Source organism: Argiope bruennichi, chromosome 6 (assembly GCF_947563725.1).
Source record: "Argiope bruennichi chromosome 6, qqArgBrue1.1, whole genome shotgun sequence".
Classification (NCBI taxonomy): Eukaryota; Metazoa; Arthropoda; class Arachnida; order Araneae; family Araneidae; genus Argiope; species Argiope bruennichi.
The window spans coordinates 98,899,853-98,918,432 of record NC_079156.1 but is presented as its reverse complement, the minus strand read 5'-3'; positions in this window follow the sequence as shown (position 1 = coordinate 98,918,432).

The window sequence follows — 18,580 nt, the reverse complement described above, 5'->3', positions numbered from 1 at the left end:
ATATTTTTTTTATTGAGGGTTTAGAAAAGGAAAATGGAATTACAATCAGAATTTAATAATCGGATAGATAAAATTTGCTACTGCAAGTATATTTCCAAATTATGATAAAATAATCTGTGAAAAAAATCATACGCAGCATAAATATCGCCGAAGGCGATTCTCATTTACTACCAATAGATGGCGCCATGAGACTGGAACAAGCCATACTATTACCGGTATGACTTGATTCGATTTATTTTTCAGGATATAACTTGGTTTTTGTATTTAAGCAGCAGGAATAACCAAAAAGAAATCTGCCCACTAGATTATCATTCTTAAAAATACAGCATTTATAAAGGAAAATACAAAATACAATACAAAATTTATAAAAGAGTTCATCAAATTTAAACATGACTGAATAATTAACTTCTTTGAAATCCTTTAATATAAATCTCGTTTCTTTAAAGTTTGAGGGAATTTTGCTTATTAAGAAAATTTTAGAAGAATAAACTAAAAACATGCAACATTTTAAAGTGAAAAAAGGAAAAAATCCAAAAATTTTGCGTTCGCCAAATATAGTATAAAATCATCATATTAAAGATTATAGCAATAATCCCAAACAAACTAGTAATCGGCTAAAGCATTATGTTCTGCTAACTTTAACATTAATTAAATAATAGCATTTATTATACTCAGTGTATAATAATGCAATATACTCAGTGTATACTCAGTAATAAATAAATATGTAGTATGGGAACTTCTAAAAAACTTCTTTACCCCTTTGATAGAAGCGGATTTAAATAATTCCCAGGCCTAGGTAGCATACATTATGAGCACTTTTAGTAATCTGATCAAAAATGTTTTTGTTCAAAACAAAAATGTTTTGAACAAAAATTCAAAAACGAAATATTTTTAGAACAAAAATATTTTTTTAATGAGAGACCAAATTGACCGTATTATTAAAACAGGAACCTCATAATGCACTTATTTAATTAATTTAACTAACTCAACTTATTCAACTAATTCAATTTATTCAATATGTTAAAGGCATATTTTAGGTTGATTTTTTTTATTTTAATTACTTAATAAAAATATTATGTTTATTATTATTTATTACAACTCAAAATGGCACTGTGCATTTAATTTACTTTACATTAAATTACAGTGCATTGCATTCATTTCACAAAACACATTTGCAATTAAATACAATTATATTTAAAGAAATGCTCAATACTTAATCAAGTGAACTTAATAAGACAGACATGAAACTTAATTATGTACATATGATAAAATCCTAAATTAAAAAAAAAAAAAAATTAAAAAAAAAATAAACGGTTTTTTTTTCCCTCTTTATCTATTTTTTCCAAATATTTTATAATTCATAGAATTTACATTCCTTTACAAATTTATTGATTTAGCAATTAAGCTAAAAACTTTTTTTTTTCTAATTCACCAGCCTGGGATCCATCCAGAAATCAATGCCCTTAGGCAATTTGCTGCCTAGTCGGACATCCGTCACTGCTTCCGAATATGTTTTATGATGTGAAAGATGAACAAGCTTAATATATGACTCAATAAACAAACGTTCACTGGTCAGTGGTATTGCGACAGAAGAAAGGGAAGAAATTCTTCACTCTTGAAGCTTGCTGCAAGGATAAATTGCTGATGTCTATCATTTTTTAAAAGCCTTGAACGACGCAGGGGCGAATAAAATAATTTTGCTTTTGCGGCTATTTATCCTTGCTCAGGTATTCTCATAATATGGCCAATGAAAAGAACAGATTCATCCCAAAATATCCATTTTGTACTTCGAAATTTGTCGTTAATATAACTAACTCTGGAATCCACAACAACAAAGTAGTAGAGCTTTCATTTCCCTTTTTTTGAAAACAAATATATAATGAAAAGGTCCAAACATAATACCGTTACCACGTAATCTTGCCATGTCAGAGTCACTAAATCTGTCACTGTGCCACTCACCTGCATGAAAATGCACGACTTTTAGGGAGAAACTGTTATTCAGTAATAAAAGTATAGCAGCAGATAACATACAAAAGCAAATGACGGTAGGGAATATCAGATTATTAGATACCAACAGTAGGTCAAAATTTTTCTCACATATCGGATAATTGGTTGTCTTTTCATTCTTAACCGAAGAGAATTTGTATTTAGTAATCCATGCTTAATCGTTTCAAAATTACGCGCAAAACGTCATTTATGCGAATATAAAACCCTCAAGCGAATAGTCATCAACGAAATAGTAACAATCAACTGACTGGTAAGATTGCTTATTCTACTTTGTTGCTAAAGCATAGGTTTTATTGGTTTAGTTAAATACCCCTTTTGAAACTAAATGAGGAACATTGAAGAAGAGCCTCGGAATTTGGAAGCGAAACTAAAAGACAAATTCGATACTTGAATCACATACATTCTGCAAACTTGCACACTAAATCGGTATCAAGACACATGGCACCAAATCGAAAGTTAATTAAGTTCTCTTATTTGGCGAGTCTTGAATGGTTTAGCCAGAAACGTAACAATGAGCCTTGATACCATCAACATAAAAGAATGTCAAGAAGTCAAAATATTCGTGCTCTTTTTACTTTTTAGGCCAAATACGTCTTAAAGAAAAATAGTTTGGTTAGAACGTTATTTAATCTTGGTATACAAACAACATGTTGCATCCATGTTGAGTCCTGTTTGATCTATTTGACATTAGGGTTTAAGAACTAATTTTGCTATGTTGCGCCTAACTTGATATATTCGAGTTTTCTTTCAAATACAGTAAAATAAATAAATCAAAACTTTTCTCCAGTCCAGCAATGGAGAATAGTTCGGCAATGGACAGACACAAATAGTTCCTGATTGATTTGGTTTTGATTTTATGGCACAAATGCCAGTTTAGTAATATTTTCCTAAAGTTGGCAAATTCTCATTGAAATTGAATTGGGAGAAAAAAGTGTATGTCCGTCTTCCTTTCTGGAACGATCCAATACAGACAGGTATATCATATTGAAGATTTAAATTTAGCTATTAGAAGCAGAATTCTGTGAGTTAGTAGCAAGATTAGGCATATTTTCTTACTTTGATTTTAAATGAAAATGAAATAACATTCCGTGATAAAGCTATTGGTTTTTTTACGTGCTAGTGGCGCGTTTTACATATCGCGTGATATTTTACTAATTGTTTTGTATGAATTGGTACATTCAAAATGTTAACAGACCTGCCAAGAATTGCAGAAAGAACTTCGCAGATGCCTTACTAGATGACTAAATGTAAATGACCGCTTAAATTTTTAATGTAGAATTTTCCTACAATTCGTGCACAATTTAAAGTAGTCACAATTTTGTAAATATATATGATAAAAAGACTTGGTATTTCTAGAAACTTCGGTTTTGAAATTTCATTTTCATTTTAACATACTTGATGAAACATTGATTATTCTGAAATATTTATCATTCTAATATTCCCTGGCCTTGAAATTTCACATGGATTCTTATTCGTTTTGGTTGAATTTTAATTCCAATTTAAAATTCAAACCCACTTTGAAACTACAGCTTAATTAGAACATGAAAGAAACTCTGTTTAATTGAACTAAAATCAATCGTCGATGTCTAAAAAAAGGTTTAGAATTCAATAAATGGAGGGAAAAAAAAAAAAAAAACATTATCACAGAAAAAAATCCCTGTTACACAAAAACAGACATTCCAAAAAAATGTGAATGAAACAATTTAAAGATCAAATAAAAATCACAATCTAGTTTCTGATCTTGTGAAAAAAGAATAAGCATTGGTTTTGAAAATTTCTTAATTTTTAGTTTCAATTTCTTCAAAAAATGAAACAAATAAATTAAATTAAAACTAGTTGCATAAAATGTTCTAGCCATTTCATAAATTCTTTTTATCATATGTACTTCCAATTTATAATTTTAGAACTCTTTTTTTTTTTTTCCTCCTTTCTTTTCCATAGATTGTTCAATTGCATATCACCTTAAATAACCGTTAGCTAATGACCATCGTTTTATAACTCTTTATGGTTTCTTAATAATTTTTTAACATTTTAATTAATGATTTTCATAACCCTTTTGCTTTGAAAGTATTTATATAGTACGCTAGCATACTTGTATAGTATGTACTTGTGCACTACTATAGTTTTTGTATAGTTGTACTTTACTACTGTAGCACTTGTATACTTGTACGTTACTACTATAGTACTTGCATACTTGTACTTGTACTTTATATTACTATAGTAATTATTCTTTAGAGTACTTATATAATACTTGTATAGCATAGTACTATAATTGAAAGTGTATAGTATTTTGTCAAGCTCTTAAATTTTATTTTATATTTCGATAATACATTACATACTTGTTTTTTGTTTTCAATTTGTGCATTTTATACTAATTTTACACAATCAACAATAAATTTTGGAATTTATATTACTTCAAGTTTTATATTCTTTCAATTACCTATTTGCTATTGATAGTTACCGTTTGTATTTATTTGTTATTAATGTCTGTGTCTATTACAATTGTTCAGTAATTTGATATCTGAGATAATTTGAAATACCTTTTTACCAATATTGAAAAGTAAAATGTAAAATTCGTTCAACACGTAAAAGGTCGTATGTTTTATGATTGAAGCAGCTCGGCCTGGGGTGATTCATGAGCTATTGTATCCAACCAACCAAAAAACTTAACAATGCAATTCAAAAACATTTAAACTGCACAAAAACTTATGAACATCCTATATAATTCAAATAAAATATTTACTATTGATATTGTTGATGTCCGTGTCAATTATTCTGACTGAATACTTTGATATTTGTGGTAATTTGAAACATCCTTTTAGTGGTAGCAAAGAGCAAAAGATTTACGCCACTCAATACGTAAAAGGTTGTATGTCTTATGACAATTAAGTAAGATTTTTTTTGCATTTTGTGTGGCGATGAATATTTTTTAAATGCAAAATAAATTCGATATTATTGACATCTCTTTTAATTTGATCTACTCAATCCCTTTATATCAAAGATGAAATATATTTTTAACAATACCGAATTACAAAGTGAAATTACGTTTGTGGTATTGGCCATCTACCTAATTAGATGGCACCCTTTACGATCATCTCTTAAATGCAATATAGAAGTGGATTGCCTTATTAGAAAGCATAAGTGAATCACAAGTAATTCATGCGTCAGCTTACTTGTTATCTTTATGGGACATACGTCTTTTGAATTTTGAGTAATGATGTCGGTCTAATATTTTAATATATATATTTTTTAAATTATGATATTGAAAATGATGGAAGCAACACAACTGAGAATTATAACAACCAGATGATAAAAAGATATAGGATATCGATTACGATTTGATCGTAATCTTATTTATAAGAAAGGAAATTTTATGTTTTCATATATGTCGTTATAATTCTTCACTTGTGTTTTTTACAAGAAATAAGTGAATTTTTGTTTGATGGCAATTTAGAGGACTTATTATTTGGCCTAAAGCTACCTAATTTAGCATAAATATTCTTTGAGGATGGAAATGTACAGATCGAAAAAATCTGTTGGATATGTGGCGAATTCCAGGATAGAACCTGGAACCTTGTGGTTCGCAGCCCAGTATCATGGCCACAAAAGAAAAGCAATTGCTCGTGCAGCGTAGTTGTTAACTGGCTTATAAGCTTTCACCACAAATACTTCAATAAAAATATCACTCAATTAAAAAAAATAAGTTGGATTTTGGCGACCACTAATTTATATAATTAGTACTTATTTTCCACTGTAATACCCGAAAATATTATTATACAGACTCAGAATTATTACAAAATTGTTATTCTGAAATTTAGAATAATGTTTCTAATTATATAAATTAGTTGTCGTTATATATATATAGTTTCTTCTCGGATTCGAAAACCCTCCGCTCTTCTGCGCATGCTTCATGAGGCTTTATTTTGTGAAAGAAAGAGTGAGAAGAAAGATGAAAGGAGGAGATGTTTACATTTAGCATTACAATAAGCTCAGATTATCGCGGTATTAAGGGGCGTAATAACGGTTCATCTTATCACCCCATAGTGAAGCATGATCATAGAAATTCAAATTGCTTTCATTCTTTTATCGAATATTTAATCGTTTGACTTTTTTCCAATGTTGAATGCTAAAAAAGAATGTCTTACTATTATTATCATTGTCTGGAAATTTATAAGAACGAAATGAAAGTGAAAATCAATCGACTGCAGAAAAGAAAGTATGTAATTAGGGAAGCAGAATACCGAAATAGTAACGTTTTTAATGGTGTTTGTTCACAATAGGGATGCTCGTGCAAACAATAATCAGGTGTAAAAACTATTAAACAACACTTGCTCTCTATGCGCAATTTTTTTTTGTTGTTAAATGAATTATGAGCATTAAGATGTATACAGGAGGTTTAATTAAAATTACATGCAATGAATGTTTTCGCCAGAGAAGCTGAACTCCAAGAAGGATTAATAATAAAGCAATTAAAAAAATTAAATAACAATTGTGTTATTTTAAGATGCATAGTCTTTATTTACAAAATGACAAGCGATTTTTTTTCATTATTTTTCTTGCAAAAATTATGTATTGGAAAATATTTATTCAGTTTTTTTATAAAGAGAAATAAGATATCCATGATACATATTTGATTTTCTGGTACCTGAGTATTAACCACATGCCAGAGATAAATAGTAAAAAAAAATCGCATATTAGAATCATATATTGCAGCAGTAAAAGCAGTATACAGTAGACAGCAGTATATTCATGTCAAAGATAGATCTCTCGTAATTATTCTTCTCCGATGGTATGCAGTTAATACACAAGTAATTTTTTTTTTTTTTTTTTTTTTACTGCATTACAAAGAACATAATTCTTATAGGTGCGAAAATAAAATCTGAGCAATCCTGGCGTTCACATTTCATGTTCAGTGTCTACAATTTTACTAGAAAATATTCGAGAAAGTTTTCAGAGAGATTATTCTCGCTGATTTCCCAAATAAACAAACACTTTTTATGTTTACACCAAAAATGCATAGCAATTAAGAGAGTTTTTACTTTCAATTAATAATTTGACCTTTGATGTCATTTAAGTAAATTCTGATGATTTATCATTAAACTACATAATTTTGATTTATTTCTGTTTATGAAACTGTATTGAAAATAAGTTCTTGAAATTTTGTTGATGTCTCATAAGAAAGGCATTTAAAAAAATTTTCAAAATTTGAGGTAAACGTTCCCATGAAATAGTGTATTTTTAGGAGAATAAATTAATTGGCTATAATAATTGATACTCACCTTAACTTAACCCTTTAAAGGGCCATTTTTTTCTTGTCATATTATGTTAAATTTTTTTAGGCTTGAAATTAGAATAAGAGAAGGGATTCATTTAGCTTATTAGATAAATTTAATTTGATTAATTAATTAATTTGGTTAATTAATAATTAAGTAACAAATCAAGATACGTCATTCTGTCTAGATAAAGAACTGAAGCATCTAAGTTTCTGACTTACCAAAAAGATTTGTCAGAACTTATGCCAATCGACATAATTTCATACAAAGATTGATATATTTGGTGGAAAGCGTACTTCCCACGGCCCTAGAAAGGGTTAATAAAAACCAGTGAGAGTCGTCTCTCCGAAACTTACTCAATATTTTTTAATAAAAATATTAGCCCATTCTCTCTCTCCACATAATAATATGTTCGTTGCGCAAAGCCGTGAACGCCACAAGAATTCAGATTTTTATTTTTAAAGTTCTGTACTTGAAAGTTTTTTTGATTCGTAGTGTAATAAAGAAAACTGATTACGAATTTTGGAAGCCTTTTCTTAAACTAATAAAAAACCAAAATTTGATACAAAATTATAATTTTTAGAAACAAGATTATATACTAATTTTTTTTTTTTTATTTTTTTTATTTAAACCAACTTGCTTTTAACTTATCACATTTGCGTGAATGCGAATTCACAGACTAACAAAAGGACAACCCTTTGTCAGAAATGATTCAAAATATGATACAAATATTCACTTACACAATATACACAAAATATGACACCAATACACACACAATATTCAAAATATGACACAAATATGTACAAAACATTGTACCAAATTTTCATCGATCTGTCTTATTCTGTTTCATTGTTGTCGTGTCCACTCGTACTCGAAAAGCCCGCCAAATCTTGTGAATAATCTTTTTCTAATTTGGAAGAAATTGTATTAAGCGCACATGCTAAATTTCATCTATCTTCAAAGCGCTTTTGAATTATCGTGCTCAGACAAAAGACAGACATAATCCCCAAAATATGTTTTTCCGACTCAAAAAAACCAAAACATGGAAACTCATCCAGTTCTCGAATGCGAATTCATTGATAATTGCAATACATTTTCTTTTTATATTTGATATGCAAAAAGGGAAAGGGAAACAAATATATATATTATTTTTTCTTTGTTTATTTGAATCATGGAGTTATTTTCATGGACATAACTTTTCCTCACCAGTGGGGCAAGTTGAACATTTTGCGCAAGAGAAATAAAAACTATGTAAAAAAAAAGTAATCTAACGATATAAAAAAAACCAGAAATCATTAAAAAATGTATTTAGGTTATTTTGGATGGTTTTCATTTTTAAAAAAATTGTAAACTACTTAGAATTTTTCAAAATATTAATTAACGCAATTTTCTGTTTTGAAATAATACATTCAATTGTATTTCGAATTACAGAAAGTTATGCATCTTTTATTTACTTTAAGCTTGTAAAATAACAGAAATTATTCCATATAAGATGTTCCATCCAATAGCGTAACATTATTTTGATAGCTAATCATATTATGCATGCTAATTATTAATTAAATTACGATTCAAATTTTACTTAAAATCTTTCTTTAATACGAATTTCCAAATTTTAGGCATTCTTGAGTTAGAAAAGCACATTTTTTGGCTTTATGTCTGTCTGCGAATAAGACAACTAAAAAAAACTTTGAGCTAAATGAATGAAATGTGGTTTGCGAACTAACAATCAAATTTTTAGATTTCTATAAAATTTCGATCAAAATCCATTCATAGAAAGCCTTTCTGTCTGGCTTCTCGAGCATAAATGAACTAGATAACTACAAAACGCAGAGAGCAAAGTGGATGAAATGTGGCCTACAGGTTTTAGCATTTGAAATACAGATTTATATCAAATCTGTCAAATGGTTGACCATCTGTCGATCTGTGTTTTCAGATACATATATATGCAATAACTCACAAAAAAATTTACTTAAATCAATGAAATTTGGTATGTTATTTTGTGATTACAACTATAGCTTCACTTCAAATTTTGGTTCTATTTGGCAACAAAAAAGTGTCTTTTCTTTCAAAATACATATTCGCATGATAAATTCAGTAACAATGCATGCCAAAGATCTATCTATATTCCATAACTATTGTCTACTACTGTCATCCAAGGCAATTATGACTTTCCCAAAATCTGTAATTTTATGCAGGGGAAGGGGGATAAGATCTTAATTGGAAAGTATGTGAGAAATTTCTGGCTTACTATAGTTGGGGGACTATAGCTATTTCTGGGGGACTTAATTATGGGGGAAAAGAGAATGAGATGCTTCTGGTATGGTGGTTGGATCTCGTCATCCTGGAGGATAGACGAAAATGTGGGTGATCTGGCTCCTCCCATCGATGACTAGGCGTACTTCCTTCGGGAAGGGTTGTACCGTGGCCGGTGATGGCTCTTAGGACTCAACCATAGTTCCTGCAGTGTTGCTGTTGCGGTGGTTCGGTCATTCAGTTTTCTTCATCCGTGTGCCTTCGGATGGGTCGGAGAGTCAGTGATATGACTTCCCTCTGGCTTAAAAAGAAGTTATTTACATTTTTTAAGTGACCAAATGTTTCAGATTAAGTGAGACTATCTCGAATGAAGTGGTTATTCGGTCCTGATTCCAAAAATGCCATGCCTCTTGTTTCGATTTCAATTAAATGTGCCTGTTTTTTCTGAATTTTACTTTTTAGTAAAAAATTTTCTTTCAAAAAGTAACTAGATTTAAGTGGCAAAATAATTGACGCTTATTCCTAACTTTTTCTTTAAAGTTGATTATTTTTATAAATAAATATATATTTATATTTATATCAGGTTTATGGAGAAGAGACAACAAAATAGCAAAATCATTATTTATATCTACATATACAGGGCAGGAGATAAGACTGATAAGATAATTGGAGAGTATGAGAAAAATTCTCGTCAGGACTTATCCTTCTGATTTAAAAATTAAAAATGAGTTATATAATTTTTTAAGCGACTATATGTTTCAGATTAAATGGGACTATCCCGAATAAGTATGTATTTTGTCCTGATTCTCAAAATGTCCTGGCATTTGTTTCGATGTTACTTAAATGTGCCTGGTTTTCCTGAATTTTACTTATCAAAAAAACGTTTTCATTAAAAAAGTAACTAGATTGAACTGGTAAAATAAGTAGCACAAATAATTAGTAGAATAATTAGCACTAAATGAATACAGATATGAATTTATCAAACTTATGGAGATGAGACAAAAAAAATAGCAAAGTGGATTTCTTATATTTACATATTTTTCTTCTTGCTTTTTTCTAAAAATGTATTAAGAGTTTTTGTTTCAGTGTTACTGATTTTTTTTGTTTCCATTAATCTATTTATTTTGGATTTTATTTCTTCTTTTTAGTCCAGAAACCCTGGTGATAAGCAAGAAACTCTACAATATCCCAGATGAAGTTTGCACATTCTATTCTCACAGCCTCCTAGTAGTTAGATAAGTTTGTAATGTTATATGTAGACATTAAGAACATTATGATTATTCTATTTTTATCGTTGCAAAGCCAACGGCATTAGCTTGGCAATTTATCTGAAAATCATTTTATCAATTTTTTTGTTGTTTATTCCCTTTAATTTATTTATTTTGGATTTTATTTCTTTCTTTTAGCCCAGCATCCCTGGAGATCTCCAAGTGGCTCTACAATATCCCAGAAAAAGTTTGCACATTCTATTCTCATAGCATCCTACTAGTTAGATAACTTTGCAATGTTATATGCAGACATTACGAACATTATGATTATTCTATTTTTACAAGACCAAGAGCATTAGACTGGTAATTTATCGGAAAATCACTCTTCTATGAAATATTGTAGTTGGCTGGCCAGTTTCGAATTTAACTTCTCCTTTTAAGCTCGGCATCTTTGGCGATACGCAAGGAGCTCTACAATATCCCAGATCAAGTTTACACATTTTATTCTCCAAGCATCTAACTAGTTAGATAACTTTGTAATAAGTAGACATTAAGAGCATTACGATTATTCTTTTATTGTTCCAAGGTCAGGAGCATTAGACTGGCAATTTATCGGAAAATCACTCTTCTATGAAACATTGTTGTTGGCTGGCCAGTTCACCTGACGTCATCGCTGATCTCAAATTCTGACCACCCCACAAAATTAAATGAATGGAGAATGACGAAACACCAAGTCTCAAAAAGAGAAAGCAGCAGAACCAGACCCTCTCCAGATTGGTCCCCCCCCCTGAAAAAAAACTAAATAAAAAAGAAAAATTAAAACGAAAGAAAATAATTACTCTGCCACGAGATACCTTACCAAAAGCGGATGCAACCCCGGACCCATCGATCAAAAGGTGCATTTTGTTGGGGGCCCCCCTCTCTCGCGGGGGCCCCACCCTTCAAGGCCGGCTCCGAGGAGACTGGACGAAGTATCGGGTCAACAAACCATTCCTTTACGAGGAAAGTTTAAGGAAAGAGGCGGAGACATGGTAGGGCAACGCCTATTCGTCGTGTGTGTCGAGGTGTTGTTTTTGGAAGGTAAATCGGACGGGTGTATGTGGTTAGCACGCAATGTAGCGACACACCCTCGATTTTTGCCATGTGTTGGATCGTCACTCTATCGTGATACTCCCTTCGGCATAAATGTTAAGCACTATGTCTGGCTCGTGATAGGGTATTCAACCATGGCGAGAGGGCCAGACTCATATTTAAGTACTGACTTACATAACTACCTCCGTAAATTTTAATGTGTTCGGACTCTTCGCTGGTGTTCCTTTTAATGGCTGTACGTGAGGATGAAACGTGCGTGAGGGGTAGAGGACGGCGGACTGGGATCGTGAGGGGAGGGTGGAAGCCACCTGAAATAGCTGCGTGCAATTTCGTCACTTAGAGTTAATTCTCATCTCGTGGTCATTACTATGTTTACTTATTTTTTACAGATTCCATGCGATTCAGCAGCTCAAGGAATCCTTTAACTTTTTCAACTAGCACTCCATTCTGGTGGAAACACTTTTTCATGTGAATGTAAATTTCATAACTTATGCATGTGTTACTCCAAATTCATCTACAGTATCTTCATTGGCGAGAGGACCCAGAATCAAAAAGTTCAATTCTAGTTCAGTATTTAAAGTTTAACTGGGGACACCCACATATGATCATAATCCAAGTAAATATCCTTTTGCTTTTATTGAGTTAAAAAAGGGGGGAGAGGTTCCTTAATGGCATCTACAGATTTGCATAGTAACATTTGTTGTTCGGAAGATCTGGTGTTGAAATTCCAACTCTCCTAAATTTTTGTCAAATTTTTTTAGTAGGTTGATAAAATCTTATCTGATTAGAGAACTTTCAGATTTCAGATGTTCATAATTTAGCGAAAAGGGAAGCTATTTCGAATTTGGAGAAGATTATCAAATGTTAAAAAAATGGTCCAGTGACACGAATAATAAATATATATACGTCCCTACACGAATGAAAATCACAATGACATTAATTTACTCTTCAAGCCTGGACGTTTTGGAGCTACTAATTTGACACATAATATTATTCTTATGAAATGTATGTCAGAAAAGTTTTCTGCGGGTCGCACAGACAGTGTCCGAGTAGGCTTAAATAGGTAATTATTTATGCCACCAGGTATAAATAATTACCTTTTAACTTCTCGCCACATTTCGCTTTGAAGTCCGGAATAAATTTTCCAAACTGAACACTGTTTTGTCTTTCTTCCATAACACTTTCCAAAATTGGCAACCAAACATCTATAAGCCCTTCTGTTCCACATCACTGTTTATATCATATGTATTAAATAACATTAAATGATTGAAAAACAATTTTTATATATATATGCAAGGGAAGACTTTGTATTCATTGATATTAATCTGTATATTTAAAATTGAATGTCCAGTTGCTTGTTTGAATTTAATGGAATTTCATAGCTCGTACCGGATTCAAACGAAATTTAGGATGCGTGTTCCTTAGCAATTATAAGGATTAATTGAGTGAGCTATTAAAAAGTTTCTATGTCTCTAAAGGCGGATGAAGTAGGAATAAAAGATTAAAAGATTAGCCACTACTTTTGAATCACAGAAACATTTTTATATCATTTTAAAATTCAAAACATTAGCTTTATCGTGACTTTAATTTCATTACTATTTTTATTGTCTTAATCGGTTAATTAATTAAACATAGATTTTGTCCATTCTTTCTTTAAGAAATATTTAATTAATTGCATTGTTTAAACGAATATATTAATCGCGTGCTTTTTCCAATATTAGAGTTGCTTTCCTTGGACATTTTTACTTTTGCTATTCTTAAGTAGTTCTTTTAGCTAAGTTTCAATTAAATTTGTCATATAATGCAATTTTTCTTTGACTTTTATTCAATTTTTTAAAATTCAAACAATTTTTATCAATTTCATTTTTTGAATGAGTATATACTCTACAATATGCAAGTATATGCATTTTTTGATATACATACATATATATATGTTACGGCCAAAGCCCGAAATCGGCCTCTTCGCATTTTGGCCAACGTTGCTGTAAACTTACTGGCCAATATCCGATCTTTTCTTGATTTCGGGCTTTGGTCGGCCAATTCGCGAAGTGACGTGGGACGATCGGCCAAAGTAGGAAGAAAGAAATCGGGAGCAGATTGTTTTACATACTGTTAAAAATGAAGTATTTAAAAATGAGTACTTCTGTGTACTGTTTTTTTTTATGTACAATTGTTTCAGAAACGAGTTCAAATATAAGTGACACATCTGAGTTAAAAATAAGCATGTAATATATAAAAATATGATGTCGTGTTATTCTGTTCTCATATTAAAGCAACAATAAAAATTATTCACTGAACGTATATGCTGTAACAACGTGATAGCGTGAAGAAAATTAGATTTGCGCCGTTCAAAATGACGAATTATATTGTAAGAAAATACGTTGCGTTTCGTGTATAAATACAAAGGAAAATTTGTCAACTACCGTACAGGGACTAAGGATCAGGAGGGTGATCCTTAGTCTTTTTCTGTCCCAATGTTAAAAATCCCAGATCACATTGTCTCCTGAAATAGCATTTCAAAAAATATGAAATTTTTTGCAAAGGCAAATAGCAAATATAAGTGCTAATTAAAACAAATATGAAGGAAAAACAGTTTTGTTGTTAATATTATTTTAAGACATTCCTTTGATGGCGTCATCTGTCGAATTTCCCCTACAACATGTCCTTATTTATATTTTATACATAAATGCCATTAGAATTATTTTAATTTACTCTTAATATTGCTTATTTCCCTTGTAAAAAAGTTCGTATTTTATGAATCGATATTTCAGAAAAGAATGTTATCTGGAAAAGTTAGCATTCGGTCTATGGGACAGAAAAAGACTGGCGATCACCCTTAAAACATTTCTTGGAATAAGCTGCTCTTGTGCGAGTTAACCTGGTTGGCATTGGGCTGCAGATCAAACAGTCTGTGTTCGAATCCCTCTGGACCAACCATGTCAGTCGAGATTTCTTTTTGGAAATTTAGGTTTGCATAATTTCTGCAGATTTGGAAAAACACATACTCATATTTGAATCCCTGTACGGATTCAAAAAAGGAGTACATGCATTTCTCAAATTTAAGTCTATTTTACTCGGAGCTATTATAACAACATGAAGTACTCAAGAATGAGTACATTTTACTTAAAAATACTTTTACTTCCTGTTTAATGCGTTGCCTACCGGTCAATCTGCCATTATCACATCGTGCTTTGGCCAAGGATACCCAACCACTGCGCTAAATGGCCAGCCAAAGTAGAATAAAGAATATTAATTGCCAGTACTTCGGACTTTGGCCAAACCTCTTGGTTAAAACGCGAATTGGTTGAAACACGAATTGGCTTTGGCCGTAACATATATAGCAAATAGACTAGATTAGTCATATCCAACCTTATCAAAGTAGACTGTGACATTGCTATACATGCCCATTAGTTATAAGAAATTTTATTAATGATATAGCTAAACATCAGAGATAATTATTTTCTTGAAATAAAAATTCAAAATATGTGAAATGAGAGTTTTACTCCTATAATTAGGATTTCATTCATTATTAGCAAAAAAAGAATTTGTTTATAATAAATGCAACAAACAAAAATTATTGAATAAAAGCTTTTTTTTTCTTTTGTTCTAATTTAAAATAACCCAACAAATTTAATTATTTCTTTGAAGTTTTGGAGCATATTCGTGATGTTTAAAAAAGCAAATGATAATTTTTTTATATAAAGTTTCAAGAAGATCCTAATCTCTAATACGAAACATCGTAGCATGAAGCTTAATTTTTTTTTTTTAATTTTCGAAATTTTCTCTTCCATTTAAAGTTGCAATAATTTGCCCAACTCATAGAGAAATGTATTTAATGTCATCGCAATAATGCATGTATAAAAGTATAAATCTTCTAAGAAAACACTGAAAAATAAAGTTTCAAAATATCTGAAAATACATAAAAAAAATTTAGTAAAATTAGATTTGAAAAAAAAAATTGTACAGAAATAAAGCTGGTATCAATAAAAAAACTTTTTTTTAATTTGAAATTGGTGCAAATATAGTTTTTATGCAATAATATATCCGTAAGTTACCAAAGGAAGATTATTGTATGTTAATAAATCTTTAATTAAAAATTAATAAAAAAAACTTGTGAAACACATTATTAATGAGCTCTTACTAACCAAAATTATAGAAACATACCAAATTTGGTAGCTCTGCAGAAATTTTCCCTGCAAAATATTTTGAGCAAATATTGCATCATATCATATTGCTTAACACTAATTACAAACAGTATACCAGACTATAGATACAATCATGTTAAAATAAGAAATAAAACTTTTGATATTATAGTTGATTTTAAAAACAAGAGATTTTGCCTACTTTTATAAGAATGAATTTCATTTCATTCCATATATTAAAAATTTGAACTAGTAAACGCAATATAAGCTTTTAAGACTCGCACAAACAAAAATTATTAAATTATAATTTATTTTACGTTATCTTATCTTTTAAAAACTTTTTGAAACACGAACCAACTTAATTTGGCGCAAGTTTGCAAAATTGGGAAAAATTACTTGGGAAGATGTTATTGTTCAACATCATCTGCTGAAATCGGAAATTACATCTGGCAAATTACACCTTGACTGACTCTTCCGTCATTCTTAAATAGAAATAAAACGAACATAGATGATTAAGAATAAGTAATGAAGAAAGATCGATAACCTTTTGATGGATCGATTATAAATTGGTGCCCCTGATTTTCATCATTGTTAGCTTTTTCATTAATAACATCCTCACAGCATACAAGTTCATGATGAGCGTTTTGCATAAAACCAGGTGGATAATTCTTCCTTCCGCTCTCTTATATACTTATAATAAAACACATTTTCCGTTTAAAGATATCTTGGATTCATTTTGGATATCTTTTCTCTAAATAACTAGATCCAGAATTAACTTTATAGTATATGAAAAGATATCATGGATATCTTTTCTCTGAATAACTAGATTCAAAATTAACTTCATAATGTATGAAAAGAAATCAGGATTCATTTTGGATATCTTTTCTCTGAATAACTAGATCCAAAATTAACTTCATAGTGTATGAAAAGAAAAGGGATTCATTTTGGATATCTTTTCACTGAGTGACTAGATCTAAAATTTAATGCAAATTTTCAATTTTGTTTCGTTTATTGATTTTTTCGTATACTTAGAATGAAATACATTTTCCATTTAAATTTATAGTAAGGTAAAAGAAATAAAATGATCAAATATTTATTTCGGATACCTTTCTTTTGACAAAATGAAAGCAAAATTTAAGGCGAATTACATTTTGGATCCTCCATTGACTTTTTAGTGCATTTACTATAAGACACATTTTTCCCTTTAATTCACTTTGTAGCAAAAGAAATCAAATAGAAATTTTGAACATCTTTCCTTTGACTAAGTGGAACCAAATTTTGAGCCAAATTTAACTTTGGATCTTAAGTTCCCTCTTCGTATGTTTGCAATGTGGCATATCTTATATTTAATTCTGATTTTGAACACCTTTCCATTGACTAAACTGCAGATCCATCTAGTGCAGATCTATAGTATTCTAGTTTTAGTTTCAAAGTTGGAATTGCAATTTATAGTTCTGATAATTTTGATACCAAAACTGTATAAAAAATGTTAACTTATGTATTTGTTGAGTTTTTGAGTCACAGATATTAAATAAGCAAAAATTAAATAAATCCAATCCTCAATAATGTGCAATGTAATTCCAATAAAATTCTCCCTCTTCCATAAATAATCTAAATATTATTTTGATATTAACTTCGATAAAATAAAATAAATAAACAAAAATGCTACATTTCATGACGTTAGAGCTGTATGCACTTGTTAAACTAGCCCATTTAATTTTACTATTTATTAAAAGTTATTTCAAATTATTATGTGGAGGAGTTCATGACCATTCTGTCACATCGCGGCAATCCGATAAATTACCGTTGTCAGACAGTCAGACTAAAAAAGAGTCGCACGTTGATACAGATAATTTAACATGGAGCTACAATTTTAGAGATAAAATCATACTTGAAATTTTATCCACATACTTTTCAGTTTTTTTCTGACCCTGCTTTCACATACTCCCGGAAGGAAAGATAGATACAATTCATTTTGAAGGATTCTGCACACAATTTACCCATCTAAATGGTTGGTCTAAATCCAGATTAATAATACAGTTTGTTCACTTTTTATATTCTCATATTCACGGGCGTACATCATTTCTAAGATGATTTCCTCTAACCAGAAAGGATATTTTTCAAATCTTACTTTTACATCTTCGAAGTGGAATTTTTGATAAATTAAATGGGGAAATGGAAACCATTTGTATCACATTTGAAACTATTTGTCGCCTTTTTATTTCGGTTTGAGATTTTACTTAACAGTCTTCACATTACTTACATAGAAAAACCAACACTTGCCTGCCGCACCTTGCCAGTGGTCACCTTAAATGTCTTTTGTTTTCTCAGGGTGAAAAATCATACCCCTTTTTGCCTGAAATGCCGCCAACATCAGGCCTCTGCTGAACATATTCTAGACTGTTTAGGACTTCTTCGGGGAGAAATTTATTCTTCTCCCTTCCTCGTTTTTGATTTTCTTCTTGTCAACTGATTTTTGGATTTGGTCTGACTAAGTCAGGCCATGGAGATTAGCAACAACAACAACAACTTTACATTCATACTATATTATACTGCTGCTTCATGCAATTACGATCGCACTTCCAATTGACTTTTTCAACATCTA